This window comes from Equus quagga, chromosome 11 (assembly GCF_021613505.1).
Source record: "Equus quagga isolate Etosha38 chromosome 11, UCLA_HA_Equagga_1.0, whole genome shotgun sequence".
Classification (NCBI taxonomy): domain Eukaryota; kingdom Metazoa; phylum Chordata; class Mammalia; order Perissodactyla; family Equidae; genus Equus; species Equus quagga.
This window is the reverse complement of record NC_060277.1, coordinates 68159014-68176324: the sequence shown is the minus strand read 5'-3', so window position 1 is coordinate 68176324 and position 17311 is coordinate 68159014.

Below are 17311 nucleotides of genomic sequence, written 5' to 3'. Positions count from 1 at the left end.
ATTGCCTGATGTTCAGGGCGTACTTGCAAAGCTGGATTGGAGAACATGGCTCCGACCAGGGGGAGAAAGAGGCCTTTCTCTTCTTCCCCATGAATTAAATTGACCCTGGTCCAGGCAGTGCCCCCGGACAGCAGCAGGCCTCCGTGTTTGGGGTGGGGGTAGCTTAGATGGGGCAGGGTTCCCCCAGATAAGGCCGCCACACGGGAGGGAAAAGCAGAGAGCAGGGTGTGCAGGGCTCAGGGTTAAGCCAGAGGGAGCAAAGTGTAGAGTATATTACGTGGCCCCACCAGGGTGGAGAGCAAGTCAGACAGGCCTGCTCTCCAGCCGCTGGCCGGCTGTGGCGCCTTAGCTCACCGTCCTCCTGCCACAGAGCCCGTGACTTGCTGGTTGCTTTCTGCATCTGAAAGTCTGTGGGATTTACGACTCACAGTTCACATATCATTCAGAGCTCTCCTTTCTGTTCCCGGTCAGTCAAGGTTAGCACCTGGGGACCTGAAGCGAGACGGGGGCTCCTTTGCTCCTTCACCCCTCCCCCTCCCTTCTCTGGAGCAAGGGGAGGCAGGTTCTGTGGCTGAGACCTCACCTGCCCTCTCTGGCTCAGGCTCCAGACTCATCCCTCAGCCCTCTCTCCCCAGCACCACCTCTCCACGTTAGCTCAGGCCTGGACAACCGGAAGCAAGGTTGAAGCCAGAAGCCAGGGCAGAGAGGAAGTGGGCAGGGGTGGTCAGAATCCCAGAGTCTTATAGCCAAAATCCCCAAAAGGCCACCCGGCCCCACCTCCCCATAGAAATATTCCTAGAATGTGCCATTCTCTCCATTCCTATATCATCATCATTCCTGAACCTCTTCTGTTACCTCCTACCCTGCTCAAGGACACCAGGCGAGAGGATGGGTGGGGCCTGGGATGCAGCCTCACAAGGCTGGCCCCCAGGAGCCCTGCATCTGCTGGGGGAGGGCTCCTTTTCCTCCTCCATCCTCCCATGGGAGGCACCTACAGGTCCTTCATGTCGCACGTGCTGGTGATGGCCCTGCATCCTGCCCTCCCCCACCCTATCTGCTGTACCCAAACCCACTCTCCACACAGCAAGGTGCTCTTTCAAAAGGCTTAACCTGACCGCATCGCTCCTCTGCTTAACATCCTTTAAGAACTTCTCCCTGAGTCCAAACTCTTCTGTCTACCTCATAAAACCTCCCACGACTGGCCCCTCCTGACTCTCAGCCCCTCCCTCACCCTCTCCCCCAACACTTGTGCTCCCACTGAGCTGAGCTTTCAGCTTCTCCAGCACATGCCGGAGGTCCCTCCCTCTCCCCCTCCCCTCCAGCATTTGCATGTGCTGTTTTCTCTGCCTGAAATGCTGTTTCCTCCACACCACTCTGCCCGGCTAACTATTAACCATCCTTTAAGCCTCAGCTTCTATGCTCTCCTCGAGAGGCCTTGCCCCAACAAGGTTAGTGTGAACCCTTAGAAAGCACCATGGGTCAGTGATACTGTTATTGCTGTTGCTTTAACCAAGGGTTGTGATCCATCACCAATCATGGAATCGCTTGATCAGGTTGCGATTAGCATCGTTTTTTAAACATAAAATTGAGTAGAATAGAAAACATGAGAGTGAATTCCACTCAGTAAAGATAGGTGTTGTTTGGGGAAACGTTGTAGAAATCATGCACGTGTGTGCGCACGTGTGCCCCTGGGTTGTGACGTACCATGTGTTCCTCACTGTGGATGATGGTCCAAAACTTTGAAAGCCACCCCAGTAGGCGACTCGGCTGTCCAGCCAGGCTGAGCATCACTGCTTTAGTTTTTCAGGGCTCTTAGAGTCACGGAACTGTTGACTGAAATAGACGGTCAGAAGGACAGCAAGAGGGCAACTGCCATCGCTCTTTCAGGTTCTCCATGGGAGTTGCCATGAAGTATTCCAGCCACGCCCAGTTTACAATTCTAGTCTTATCTCTCCCTGGACAGCCTTTGCCCTTGCATGGACTGCATGTCTGCGTTCCCCCAAAATTCATATGTTGAAATCCTACCCCAAATGGGACGATAGTAGGACATGGGGCCTTTGGAGCTAATTAGGTTTAGAGGAGATCGTGAGGGGGGAGCTCCTAGGATGGAATTAGTGTCCTTAAAAGAAGAGAAAGGGACTAGAGCTCGCTCCCTTGGCCATGGGAGGATGACAAGAAGATGGTCATCTGCAAGGAAGAAGACTTTCCCCAGACACCAGACCTGCCAGCAACTTGATCTTGGATTTCCCAGCCTCCGGAAGTGTGAGAATTAAATGTTTGTTGTCTAAGCCCCCAGACTACGCTGATCTGTTACAGCGGCCCGAGCAGCCTAAGGCAGCCCTCAAGTTCTCAGCCCTCTTACCCGGCTTACAAGAGTTGCTTAGTGGATGCTAGTGTCCCAGACATGTGTCTGGTGGCTGGTGTGTGTCCTGCAGGTACATCACAGGGCAACCAGCTTGACAAACTAGGCTGACTCTTGGATGCGGTGAACAGCAGCTGCCATCGGCTGCCAAATTTTATTGCACCCCAACCATGAAACTCTTGGGGGATCTGCCATCGGTGAGTGACATAGACTTGGCCTTGGTGTCCCCACCGCAGCCTGTGGATGAGAGGGAGTGTTAGGGACACAACCCAATGTGCATCTTGCTTCAGACCCAGGTCCATTGGCTCCCTGAGAAGAGTACTTAGCCGACTTCCATAAACAAGGACATTCATCTTTGTCAGCCCTAATGAACCACATTTGTCAGACGGGAACCAGAGAGCAGCTGCGTTGGAGGGAGACAAATCACTTAATCCAAGTCTCCTGATGTGGCAGCTCCTGGCACAGTGGAGATCATGGCATTTAACTACAGAAGGGCCTGGAGGACCCACATGGGGGGAGGGCTGGCTGCCCTTGACTGTTCCTGTTGGAATAGAGTGTGCGGGCTGGCAAATCCAGTGTGAGCATTGGCTGGTGCTTTTCTTGACGCTGCACCTGGTTCTGGGGGTGTGCACCCTGCAGATGCCTGGGCAGGAAGAGAGAGACAGCACGGCAGCCTCTGTTCACAGCACTATGCAGGCCAGGGAAAAATGATCTGTTCAGAGTCATCCCTTCCGGTCCCACCAACTTGCTTCCTTTTAAGATTATTTAGGAAAGACTCTTGGATGCAAGGGGCAGAAACCCATCTCAAATGAGCTTAGGCAAAAGGGGACGTATTGACTCATGGACTGCGAGGTTGAACAGCCATGCTAAAGCAGGGAAGGGATGCAGCCGCGCTTCGTGAACAAGGACATCTGGGAACTCGAACGCAGCCCAGATGCCTGTGCTTTCTCTCCACGCTTCCCCCTGCATGCTGGCTTTGTTCTCCCTCCCTGTAGACAGGCTTCCTCCGTCAGTGGAAATTTGGACATGACAGCTCTCGTCTACCGCTCAGGGCTTCCGCTACTGGAAAGGGGTTGATGGAAGCTTTTTCTGGCCCCAAACTGAAAAGAACAGAAACTCCCAGGAAAGAGCTCTTAACTGGCCCTGCAGGTCAACCAACACAGTCATCTATGGCATGAGGCATGGAGTCATCTAAGGCGGCCCCCAGAGGAACCCGATGGCTGGATGCAGGGAGGAGCGGTTCTCAGGAAAAGGTTGGTGTCCTTAGCAGACAGGGTAGCACACGTTCACTTTGGGGGTCTTTGGACCTCATTTCCCCCAAAACCCATATCCAACTCCAGCCACTGCTTACCCTGAAGACCCTCAGGGCCTAAGAGCGGGCAGGATGGGCGGGATTTTGTGATGCTGCTTCCTGCCCACCTGATTTTCAGAGCTACATGTGACATTCAGAATGACACCAGGACAATACTGGGCTGGCCAGGCACTTCTACTTGGTTGATTTTGACAGTCAAGTGTCCCTGAGGTGGGGATCCTGGTGGACTTTGCATATTTCCTAAGCTGCTCTTCATCTGTACCAGCCCTGCGCTCTCAGACCCACCCGACATAATAAGGATTGTGCTTTTGAACAATGCACAGGCGGCTGCGGGTGGCCAGCGTGCTTCACATCCACTCCCAGTAGCTTTCAGACGTTCTTGACCATGAACCTCAGTAAAAAGAATATATCTTTTAGATGAAACAATACGTTTCATGTCATGATCCAGTACACACAAATACATACTCACATGTGTAGATGTAAACCTGAAACAAGTCTTGAAAAACTGTATTTGCCTCAATCATGCATGACGTAACTTGATGTTTTTTTATTTTGTTTTTATAAAGTCACTAAAATTTTTTCATGACCCACAGATGAGACTGAACCTACATGTTGATACACGTGCACGACCTCATTGAGTCTCCCATGCTCTTGTCCTCACTGAACAGTTGTCTTTACGGCAAGCGCTCCATCGATAGCGCGCCTTCTGGACGCCAGGCTCTGTTGGGGCTTTTCCTTTGGGATCTTACTTAATTCTCCCAATAATCCTATAAGGTAGAAGCTATTGTTTTTGTTGCTTAGATAAGGAAACTGAAGATCAGCGATTGAGAGAAGACTAATCAAATTCTGAGTGAAACGACTACAATGAAACCCAGGCCATCAGACTAGAAACCCTTCCTTCATCGCTCAGCTGCCCCTCCCAGACCTGGTGAGCCCCTGGGCAGAATTGTGTGCTGGGGTTAAAGATGGCTGCAGGTCTTTGCTGCTCCTTCCATGAAAGGTGGGGTCCAATCCGGCTGGCCTCAGGGAGCTCCTCGACCCAGACGTGGTCTTCTAGGACTTCAGGGCTAGGTCAGAAGTCTTGCAGCTCTGCCTGGCGAGAGGCCTCTGGACCCTCTCTCTAGGTGCCTGAGCCACCGTGTAAGAAGTCCGCTACCCTGGGATGCCATGCTGAGGAGGTCCTGGGAGGGTCCTCTACTCACCCCGCTTGAGTCCAGCCTCGCAGTCATCCCCAGCGAGAAGCCAAACATGGGAGTGAAGCTGTCTTGACCACACCAGACTGACCCACACGGAGCTGAAGAATCTCCCAGCGGAGCCCTGCCCTAATTCCCGACCGACCAACGGGGAGAGGTAATAAATTGGCTGTTGTCTTAAGTCACCCAGTTTTGGATATTTTCTACGCAACAAGAGGTCACCTGAACATGAGCTTCAAGAGCTCCAGACCACCACCTGCTTCCAGCCGAAAGGCTCTTGGGAGCCCCTGCCTCTTCTCCCTGCCTCTCAAGGTGTGTTGGGTAAGGCTCAACTCTCCGTGTGGATTCTGCTGAGAAGGTGGGAAGGCCAGCACCCACTGTCTGCTCTCCCCTCCCCTCCTCTGCAGCGGGGGCTCCCCGAGTGCAGGGGCAGCATCTCTATTCTGTGAGCCGGGAGGGGACCACACCCCCCTGAGGAAGGTGCTCTATGGGCCGGGGGCGGGGAGCAGGAAGGTCGAGGGGGGAGGGGAGGGGAAGGAGCTGTTTGTTAATATTTACTCAAATTAATAAGATGTTGAGCAACATCTCTACATAAAAGCCACAGTTAAAATTAGTAAGTAGTTCATCCTGGTCTAACAATATAGAATAATTAATTTCCACGCTCGGGCCTTTTTTTTCCATAAACAGTAATTAAAGAGAAATATTATATAGCTGCACCTGTTTTTCACTCTCAGCTTACCACCGTGAGTAAACCCGATCTTTTATTGATGAGAAGAGACACACGCTGGAAAACCGTAGGAAGAGCATCAAAAGCCCTCCAGCCGTCCCTCGAGACGTGTAAGAAATCTCAAGTTATTAAACCATATGGAGGGCGCGCCACGAGCGGGCCTCCCACAGGGGGCCGGGGCCTCACTTCCTTTGACTTTCGGCTCCTCTACAGGGTTCAGGGCTGCTGGGGGGTGACGCTGGTCTGCCAGCAGTAAGGAGACCCCTGTGCATCGGTTGTCCTGGGGACAAGAACAAACTGATGTTCTGCATCCAGTTTCTGCTCCTTTCTGCCCGGGCCTAAATTCTCGGCTTCCTGTGTGAGTGTGTCAGAGGGGCACCAAGTTCAAGTTGAGAGGGTCCTGGGTCCCTCCTGCCAGCTGACCCCAGCCTGTTCAAGGGCTTCAGTCAGACCAAGGATGTGAGGCCAGGGCAGGAAGAGGCACGAGAGCTAATATTTGCCGAGCACTCTACAGTTTGGTCTTTACTGCTCTCACGCTCATTATGCAAAGTTATTCTCTTCTCCAGCTGAATCCCAGCAGGAATCCTGCCACAGCCGCCGCCTGGAAATTCTGATTTTCTGCATTGGGTCTCTGATGCCAGCCTGCAGCACCGGCACCGTGGTGAGGACAGCCCGGCCCCACCCGCCCTGAGTGCCTTCGTCTGTGGATGCTGCCTCTCCATTTACAAAGACTTACCCGTTGGCTGGATCAGTCCTTGAACTCCGGGAAAGGGACCATATGTCAAAATAATGTGAGCGGTGTCCGATTTTTCACTCAGGCAGGAACAAGGCTATAATTGGAGGCAACAGGCCCTGATCGAGGACTTGGAAGGCAACATTGTGTAGACAAAGATACGAGCCCCCGTTATTTAGCTCCTAATGATACACCTTGGGCCTCAGGGGCCCCCACAGTGCCTGGTTGTGCAGTACCTGTCACACCAATGTGTGACTACATTTACTTAGCTCTGACCCCACTAGACTTTGAGCTATCTGAGGCCAGGAGCTCATCTTACTCACTGTCAAACGCCCTGCACTGTGGCGCAGAAGAGATGTCCTGTAATAATTTGGTAATTTGATGGCTGGGAATTTAAGCAGTTGCTTGAGAGAGAGGCTGGCACCAGGCAAGAGATAGTTGCCCATGGACCCGAACCAGAGGGCACCTTCTTTCTGAGCTGGAGAATTCCAGTACTAAGACTCCTTGTGACTTCTACCTTTGTCCAGTCTTCAACTCCTGCCCAAGCCTCGAGGAGGACCACAGGGATGTGGAGGGTGAGCTAAGCCCCAGGGGCTGGACCACTGAATTCTTACTCGGGGCACCAGGAGCATCCTGCTCCACGCCACCCAGTCCTTGTCCCCGGTGACTGATTCCGGGCATTTCCTTCCAAGCAGCAATGCCCAGAAGCATTACAGAACAGGTAAGGTGGGTAAGCTCTTGCCTGGTTTGTTACTTACAGTGACTTGACCAGGGTTGGAAGGAGAAGAACCAAGTCGCTGTCCCCTGGGGGTGTCAGCTAATGTAACCCCATTTGCGTGCATTCTTCTTCCTAACAACACCCTCCTTTGTGGCACCATCCCTCCCACACTCCGTGAAGACTCACCGTCGGGTCTGGTTGGGAATGGTTTCACCTGACTTTATTAGCTCAACTCCTGGGTGTTCTTTCCTTCCCTCCTGTGGTTGCCCACTGCGGTGGGCAGAACCATGGTCCCCTAGAGATGGCCACGCTCTAATCTCTAGAGCCTTTGAATACGTTAAGTTACATGGCAAAGGGGAATTAAGGATGCTAATCAGCTGAATTTACAATAGGGAGATTCTTCTGGATGATCTGGGTGGGCCCAATGGAATCACAAGCGTCCTTCAAGGTAGTGAGGGAATTGGAAGAGAGAAGCAGAGACAGGGCAGTGTGAGAAAGGCTCGAGCCACCGCTGCCAGCTATGAAGATGGTGGAAGGATGCACTGCGGTCTCAGAAGCACATCAATGCCCCTCAAGACTGTGACCGGGACCACAGAGCCTGCGTCCGATAGGGACTGAGGGCTGCTTCACGTCTCCTGTTCTCCGCCTGCTGGTGCCCACCGGTGCCACTAGCCCTCTATGCTGCCTGGGGCTACTGCCCAAAGTGTCTTGGGGCTGAGTCCTTTAGACACATGATGAGTCTGAAACTTGTCCTATTGTACTCCAAGGAAGCAGGGCAAGCTGGAAGGGCAGGCTGGGGGGGCGGGACCCTGGGTCAGGCACCCGGGGCAACCAGAAGGGGGCGGAGCCACAAACAAGGTCCCAGAGATGACAGGGGGCCACAACCAAGGAAACAAGTGCTGTTGGCAAGTGCAAAGGCCTTAGGTGGCCTTAGGGAAGCACCAAGCAGCAAGGCCGAATGAGGGGAAAGAGTCCTGAGGAATGGCTGTGAAGAAGCTTGGAGAGATGCAGCCAGGAAGCCTGAGAGTGGGTCCCTCTCCTCTGTGGATATTCTGCATGTGGCCTGTCTGCTACCCCAGCCCGATGGGTGAGACTGTCTGGTGACCCACATCACAGTGCCAGCCAGCACAGAGCTGATGTTCAGCCTGGACTCAACTCTTCAATCTAACTGATTTTGCTGGTTCACCCACCCCTGACCATAGAACTGACACACTTTGAATTTTTGCCATCATCAGCACTCATGCGTGGTTAGTGGGGCCAATTTGGCAAAACGTATTAATAACCTCAAAAATATTCAAACCTTTTGACCCAGTAATTGTCCTTCTGGGAAGCTAGCCTAAGAGTATCATCAGAGATGTAGACAAAGTCTTTGCTCAAAGTTCATCACAATATAATTTAGAATAGAAAACAGCCACTGGCAAATTGCTGAAATGTTCAACAAAAGAAAAATGGTTGTGTATAGAAAAATCCCACAGTGAAATATTACGCAGCCACTGAAAGCGATTATAAAGACATTTTTGAGGGGGCAAAATGCCCATGACACGCAATTGCATTAAAAAAATAAAGAATACTCGAGTTGGGGAGTTTGGATGTTTGGGCAATTTGCTACTTTTTTTGTTATACTTTCCTACATTTTCTAAAATGTCCACAATGGTCACATGCTACTCTTGTAATCAGAAGAAGAGAAAGAATTGCTGCCTTCTCCAGGCCCTTCAAAGGTTGGTTTCCTGAAACCTGTGGCCCCCCTTCACCCGGCTGAGGTTGGCGAAGCTGGCTCTAACTGCTGCCCGTCAGCCCTCGCCTGGCACAGCCCAGCGGGAAAGCTGTGTGTTTGGCCGTAATTCCAAATCCCAATAAAACACCACAGCTGCTTTTCCTCTGAATTCTCCTCACTGCAGATGAGAAAGCTTCCCCCACGCTTTTGATCCTCTTCTGCACTGCATTGTCTCTGTTCATGCAAATACTAAATATATTTTAAAAGATTCAGAGTTTTGCGGATGTAACCCGAGATTAGGACACTATAGGCACCCTCAGCTGAGTTCGCAGACTCCAAGTTCAGGTACTCACAAGCCTGTACAAAAGGGTGGACATAAATCCAGTTCAGTCTTGAGAATTGTCTCAGTTCAGAATGGAAAAGCTAATTCAATCTGGCTTAAACAATAAAGGGAATTTATTGTCTTGTCGAAATGAAATGTCCAGAAGCATGCAGGCTTCAGGCACAGTTGGATCCAGTGGTTCATGGTGGCATCAGGGCCCTGGGGCCATTTTCTCTGCTGTTTCCTTGCCTCAGTTTCATCCCTGCGGCTGGCTTCTCTTGGGGCTGCAGCAATCCAGGCCGGTGGGCCTCTCTGCACAGTGCCCCGTTCAGAAGAGGGGATGCCATTGTGCCGACTTCCCCAGCAGGAATATTGAGATTTGCTGGTTGGGCCGCCTCCACTTGGGTGCTCACCTCTGAACTGTGACCAGAGGGACAGAATGCACTGATTATCTTAGACCTGTCAAGTGTCCCTTCCAGAGCTTGGGGTGGAGTCAGTTTCTCCAGAACCACAAAGACCCTCAAACAGAAGTCAGGACTGCAAGAAAGAGGCAACTGAGTGTCGGCGGGTTGCCACAAACGTCCACCGTGGGAAAAAGGTTCTTTGACATTTCTTCTGGGAGTATATCTAAGGAGTCGTTTTGCCAGTATTAACTACAGGAACATTTATGGATGTTTAACTCTAGTGTTTTATTCAGCAAATATTTACCATCAATTTACAAATCTAGTTAAATAAAATATTGTAATTTTTTATTGTTTCTGCTACTTTAAGGAAATTAATGTTTAAAGAACATTGATTCAAAATACTTCAGTGGCCCAAGGAAACAAAACTTGGAAACCTAATTATAGCTTTTCTTCTTGGAAAGAAAAGAAAATACGAGTTTAATCAATAGGCTGATGAAATCCACCGTGAGGACAGACTCCTTCCTTGGGGTCTTCCCAGCCTTTCCTCAAATTCTCCCTCTGCCCCAAACGCCCTTCCACTTCCTTCTCTGCTGAAATTCTCTTCTCGAGTGTCCACAGCCTCTCACGTGCCCTCCCCTGCAAGGCCTCTTGACCCTCTCTCGCCTCGGTAGAATCAGAGTTTCTATCCCGTGGCCTCCACCGCTCACCCCACACTTCTTATCCCTTACAAGGGTGCGGTCTTCCTGTCTGCCCCCTGTCGAACATAACTTCAGCGGGGAGGGGCTGAGATGAGGCAGGGGTGTGTGGAAGGCCAGTGATGACGAAAAAGTCCTAGTGGCGAGGATGGTCAAGGGATATTTAGGCCCATGCAGCCAATCCTCCACAGTGAAGGGCGTCTTGGAAAAATGCAGGAAAGGGAGCCGTGTTCCTGTACAAATTGATGAGGGATGGAAGGAAGGTAACAACTGAGAGGGTCAAGTTGTAAAGGAGAGACGCGTATCCCTCAGGAACCCCTGGAGATGTTACCAAAAGTTCAGTCTCTGATCCGGACGCCAATCCAAATAATGAGAACAGAGTCTTGGGTGAAAAAGGAAAGGCTTTACTTTGCTGGGCAGAGGGAGCAAAGCAAAGGACCAGTGCCCCAGAAGTTGCCTGCTCCCCATTCAGAAATGGGCAGAGGTATTTATTTGGGGTTTAAGGTAGGGGAGTAGGGGTCGTGGATTTCTTGGTCAGCATTTCCTGTCGGCCTATGTCTGGGGCTGCTTCCAGGAGACAAAGGATTTCTCAGATGAGCGTCCTTGGCTGTTTATCTCCATGGTGAAGGTAGACTCTGATGTCAGGAAGCCAAGAAGTTGGGCCTGGAATTTTCAATTTCTTGATATTCTCTGGACATTAGTTTCTCTGTAAAAACATCAAGGTCCTGGGATCAGCCACAACTTTAGTGGGAGCCCAGTGTGAGGTCATCTGGACTTTAACAATTTGTAATTTCTATTTGGTTGTAAAGCTCAGGGAGTCAGAGGTTAAAGAAACAAGCATTTACATGAGTGTAACTAACGACCAGGGAGCTGGAAATGTGTGCTTTTAGTTTTAACCCATACATGCTGGATTCACCGTAGGGGAACCAATATCAGGGCTGGTATTAACTAAGAGCCAGTAACAGATTTGGAGGGGGCACCAGGATTCCACCATGTATGGCAGGGCCCTGGCAGTTGGTCCTTCACGTCTTATATGATCACCTAAGTGGGATATTTAGACACTTCACCTCTGGCTTTACGACCAGAAACCAGACAAGGAAAAGGTTACAGAAAATCTGACCCGTAACTCAACAGAGCCTCCCAAATGTTTTCCAGACAAGGACAAAATTAAATGCGCTATTTTTCAGAAGTTGATGTTCTCTGTTTGCAGATGTTGCCGCTCTACAGTGAAACTTGCGGGGGTTGCCGCAGGACCCCTGCAAATTCTCCAGCTCTAAGTGTCTGAAAGATAGCGTGGACCTGTTACATAGTGGCATGTTGCATGGATCCTGTTACATAATGGCGCCTTGAACTTGCTATGTAATGGGCTGCACATGCGCCCTGTTAGGCCCAGTTGCTACACAGTTGTATCATATTCTCGCACTCTGGCTTATAAAGTCTCCGCTGGTACTAAGGGGCGGGGTTGGGGCCAGGGCTTTGGAGCTATCCCCGGTGTCCTCCATTGCTTGCTCAAGCAATAAACCATTTTCTTCACCCACTTCTGCCTTGGTTGTGCTTTTCAGCTCCACATTCACAAGAGATGGATCCACTGAGTTTGGTTACAGGTTATCCTTTGGTAAAAAAGGAACTGTGCCCCTTTTTTAAAAAATGCACCATTCCCAGGGTCTAGAGGTTTCCTACTGCCCACAGGACACTGGAAAATGGTTTTCAAGCAGAATCATGTCTCATTTCAGAACACAGTTCCACACCAGAAACGTCTCTCTCTCTCTCTCCATCTCTCTTTCCAACCACTTTCTAAGGAAGTGGTGGCCCCCACCTGGTCTAGAGGCTGCCCTTTCCTGCCACTCTGAGCCTGCTCCTGCTCAGTTGCTCTGGTCACCACCTGTTGACACATTCCAGCCCAGGCACAGGAAGCCCCTTCATCGTTTAGCTCAGGGGATGGCAAGCTACCACCTGTGGTCAAATCTGGCACGGCACCTGCTTTGGTGTGCCCCCTGAAAACAGATTTCACATTTTTAAATGGTTGGCAAAAAAATTTCTTTTAAAGAATGATACTCCACGACATGAAATTATATCAAATTAAACTTTCAGCCTCCAGAAAGGGTCCAGCGACGTTTTATTGGAACACGTCCACGCTCATCCATTTCCATATTACCTGCGTCTGTTTTCGTACGGTGATGGCAGAGCTGAGCAGCTGCAACAGATGCCTTCTGACCTGCAAAGCTGGAAATATTGACTCTCGGGCCCTCTATAGAAAATGTTTGCTAACCCCTGCTTTAGATCCTTAAACCTGCCTCTGCTCTGAGAAGTCAGATGTACTGTGACCTTTCTGTCTCTCTGCCTCCACCAGGGACAGCCTCACTGTGGCAGAACAAACAGGAGACCTGCCTTCTGCTTTCCGATGCTGACAGCTTCCCAGACTCACCCTGGATGAGGGATTTCTGCAAATCCTGGGACCAGGTTAAGCGTCTCTCACCTTCATGAGGTCACCACGAACAGCAGAAGGCTCAGAAACTGGTTGGTCCGTATGTGCCCGGAGGCCCTGGGCATCCTGGCCCAGAGCCGCCCATCATCGTTTCAAGCAGGACACTGTCCTCGGGGCCCCCAGAAACAAGGGCTTGACCCCATCACAGAGTCTGACACAACCCTTATGCCTCCTGGACACCAAACATGCTCTGACCACCAAAGGAAGCCACCAGCTTTGGAACATTCATTTGAAATTGAAAAATGCTAATGAAATCACCCCATTTCTGACTGAATGCGTTTCTTTCTTACAGAATAAGGCAGAAAGTTGAAGCTGCTATTCAAACCTGAAAGTTCCTTTTGATAGTTCAAATAAGGAGACGAAATGGCATAAAGCGTGTTCTTTGAAGCTAATCAAGCCTGTGGTTTTCCGCAGCGCTGCCTTTTGGATTCACAGGAAGGAGGCCCCGTTTGAAAGGTCTCCCGGAGAGCTGGTGGCTCAGCTCTGGCTTTGAAGCGGTTTTCAAAGCTGGCGGAGTCCCCGTCAGGGCCTTGAGAGATGTCCTCAGACTTGAGCCTGCTTTGCGGCCTCCAGGGCAGTCCTGGGGTCACCTCCACAAGAAGCCTGGGGTAGCGTGGACCTGGGCAGACCCGAGTGTGACCCCCACTTCAGCTGTGCAAACTTGGAAAAGAAACTGCCCTCTCTGAGCCTGAGGTTCTTCCTCTGCAGAGTGAGAATATTCAGAGCATGCCTCAAAGGAATTTAGGGGGATTGAATGAATGATGTACAGTGCACGAGCGCACAGACTGTACACAATACGTCGTTAACCAATACGGAAACAGCAGTGAAGGAAGCGTCTTGTTTCCCTTGGGAATTTGAACCCTCTGAAAATAGAAAAGTAAACTTTGTGTTTTCTTAGCACCTTTGCTTAAAACTCACAAAGACCATCTGCTCTGCTTCCCCCAACACATGCTAACAACAACCAACAACAAACAACAACAAAAACGTGACGCATACAGAGTGCTTGCCAGGTGCCCGGGCTTTCTGTTTTCATCCAACAGATGCTCCTAATCACCCTGTAGGGCAGGGCTTAGTCTTGTGTGTTCCCACTTTACAGATGAAGACCTGAGGCGTAACAGGTGAAGATGACTAGTTGGTAAGTGGTGAAGACAGGATCAGAACCCGGGCAATGTAATCCAGATACTGTCTTCGGTAAATAGGTGGGTAAATAAATAAATGGGTGGATGCGTGGACAGATAAGTGAATGGCTAAATGAATACAGTAATGCCTTGCGTCCAGTTGCCCAGGCTAAAGGTACGTGTAGCAGTGTAGGGAGGCCACCTCCTAAGGGCTGGCTTGTAGCCGCTGCTGATGAGGTGCCCAGGGGAGGCACGTCTGCCTCCTGTGACCTTCCAATGCGCCAGCTCAGCCCATTATCCTAGCCAAGCCCTTGAAAGCAAAATTCAGGGCACCATAAAAAGGTCCAGAGGGTGTGGGCTCAGAAGGAGCTGCTCTGAACAAGCCTGGAGATCGCCCCTGCTCACAGACATCAGCTCAGCCCCCATTGTCATCAGTTCTCTCCTGTTGCGAAGTACCGTGGTAACTCAGTGGACTCTGCAGGAAAAGGTGGAGGAGAATCCTTTGTCGGATATTCCTCTGTAGACAAAAGAGCAATTTGAGGCCGCTTGGGGCATGGGCACTGCCTCAGGCCCACCAGCCGTCCTGGAATTCGGCTTTCCTCCAGCTGCTGCTGCGGATGCCCAGGGCCCTTCACAGGGCAGCTGGAGACCAACCACATGTGGGCAACTGCTTTCCCAAGTCAACAAAGTGGGGATGAAGCCGCAGCCTTGTTTGACCTGGGATTATCTGCTCCCCACACTCAAGAGGATGCAGCCTCACCTAAGATGAAGTAGGTTTTGCAGGAGGGAGCATATCGGCTGGCAGGTGGCCACCCTGGCCACACTGACTGGGTCACAGAACCATGTCCTCCTATGAGCCTCGAGGGGAGAGAGAAGGGAGGGAAGGAAATATTGATCTTTTACTTGATCCAGGCACTGAGCTGAGCATTTTACAGTCAGGTGTGGTGGTGGTGGTGGGGGGGGGGGGCACAGATTTGGGGCCAGAAAGACACAGGTCTGAGTTCCAGCTTTGTGATCTTGGCAAATTACCCAACCTATTTGTATCACTTACCTACTACTGGTTTTCAGACTACCTCAAAACTGAAAGGCTTAAGACAATAACAGTTTAGCCCACGAATCTGCAGTTAGGGCAGGGCTAAGAGTGGACGGCTCGTCTCGGCCCCGTGCAGACGAGGGATGGAGGATCGACTTTCGAAATGGCCCCTCACGTGGCTGGCATGGGGTTGTGGGCCAATGACCGGGGGCTCAGCTGAGGCTTGGGGCCAGGGGCCTCCAGTGCTATTCCCATGCACCTTTGCGTGAGCTGCTGGGCAACATGAGTAAGTTCTAAGAGTGGGCATCCAGGAGCATCCAGGAGCGTCCCAAGGAGCAGGTGCAGGGCATGTCTGTGACCTAGCTTCTAAAATCACACAGCGCCACTCCTGCCACACTCCGTTGGTGGAGGCAGTCACAAAGGGATATCATCAGAGCAGTCCTGACCTAATTAGTCAAGCCCTTTAGAAGAGGGTCAAAAGGTCAGAGACTGTCTCCCCTGCTGGCCTTGAAGGAGCAAGCACCATGAGTTCCACAGATGTAAGGACATAAATTCTGCCAACAAGGACAGGAACTTGGAAGAAGACCTCAGCCTCACATGAGACCCCAGCCCCAGCTGCCACCTTGAGGAAAGCCTTGTGAGACCCTGAGCAGAGGACCCAGTTAAGCTGTGCCCAGACGCCTGACTGTGAGTTAAGAAATGTATGTTGTTCCACGCTGCTGAACGTGTGGTCATTTGTTCCGCAGCAATAGGGCTCTCGAACGCCTGCATCAGTGCGATGCTCAGCTAACTCTCATCCGCTGTCCTCTTGCCCTTCTTGAGTTTATCGTCAACTCCTGAGGGATACTAATTCAGCAATCCTCTCCAAGCCTTGTCACCAAAGCTCCCTGCCCCTGGCCCTACCTCAACCGCGCCACCCTCCATCCCGTTACTCTATCATTTGTCATACTATTTGAAATTATCCCTGGACGGAAATGTGACCGCAGGGATGAGCCTGTTGATACAAGCGATGGGGCTGGAAGGACATGTGGATCTGCTCCTCACTGGTCCTGAGAACCAGCCCCTCACGGCCCTTCTCCAAGCGTGGGGCCATACCACCTCTGCTATCCTGTTCTTCCAGCCTTTGGGGAGGTCACTGCTGCCTGCAGTTACTAATCTCCGGTCGTCTCACCATTCTGCTCTTTCACTCTTCACATACCCACTCAGGTAACCAGTTTTCTACATCCAGTCCCCTCTGTTTGAAATACCCTGTGTGACTTCTGTTTTCCTGACTGCTCCCCCATCTTCCTGAATGAGCCCAAGTGAGTCTCAGTTCCTTGCAGCCCAAAGGTCTTCACCCTAACAGAGAGGCGTAGTGGCTTGCCCACAGATAGTAACGGATGCAGCAGAAAGTTGATTCCAGGTCATCTCATTCCGAGATCCGTGCTCTCCCCATGGCACCATCCTGGGATCACACAGACCAAAAAGAAGTTTGTGGAATGGGTGAATGAATGTGCTAACAACCACATGCTAACAAGCACGGTGTCTTCTGACCCACTGCCCTTGGACCGACAATGGATTAACCGTTTGCTGCCTGAAGGACCGTAAATTACCTAGTTTTCAGCAAAACATCCGGAGACTAGGTTCCTGTCCAATCTCCTCTCACATCCGAGGCTGCAATTTCCTCTGAACAAAGTGATTGCACTTTCCTTTCCCAGGGAAGATTGGTCTTCTCAGCCGGGTGACAGACGCCAAATGGGAGGTGAAGCGTTCTGCCTTCTCTCTACCATCTGTTAACATAACCCCAAGCCACCCGCAGGTTGGTGCTGTCCCAGCTTGGCTTGCCCGGAACGGGGCTGCCAGGGCCTTGATTGCTTTCTCTCAGTGTGTGCACTCTGAGTGCAGCCCGTGTTCCCGCTCGCTTCTCCCGCCTCCTGAGAGGCAGCATCACGGTGACATGCATCTGCTGGCAGAGCGCAGATCCAGGAAGCGCCGTGGCAATGGTGGATGAGTGGAATCAGCAGCAGGGGCCGTTTCTGCATGTCCAGGGCTCTTTGTTTCTTATTAGTTTGTGGGCTTCTGTTCACGAAGCTAGTCTTAGTCCGAGATGTCATAAATATAGGGCCCGCGGAGGTTGAGTTGAATTCAACAAGATGGCCCTTATTGCGGCGAAAATATGACCTGACAAATTCAACATACATCTCTGTGGAAACTCGGGAGGGACCCAAATCCAGTCCTGGAATGGGCTCCAACATCCAAGCCAAACACCTTCCTTTGCATCTGCTTAAGGGAGAATGGAGGGCGGGGGACAGTGACCCACCCCTGCCCATGACGCCTGCACCATCTCATTTATGCATTTCCTGATAAAGGTGCAACGGACATCACTGTCTAGGACAATTACTTCTTTTCAAATCATTTTATACCATGGACATGACAAGAGCCAAGAGAGTCCGGAAATTCAATGCCTTCCCATGTCTGCACAGAAGATTAACCACCTCAAAGAAATTAGGAAAGTG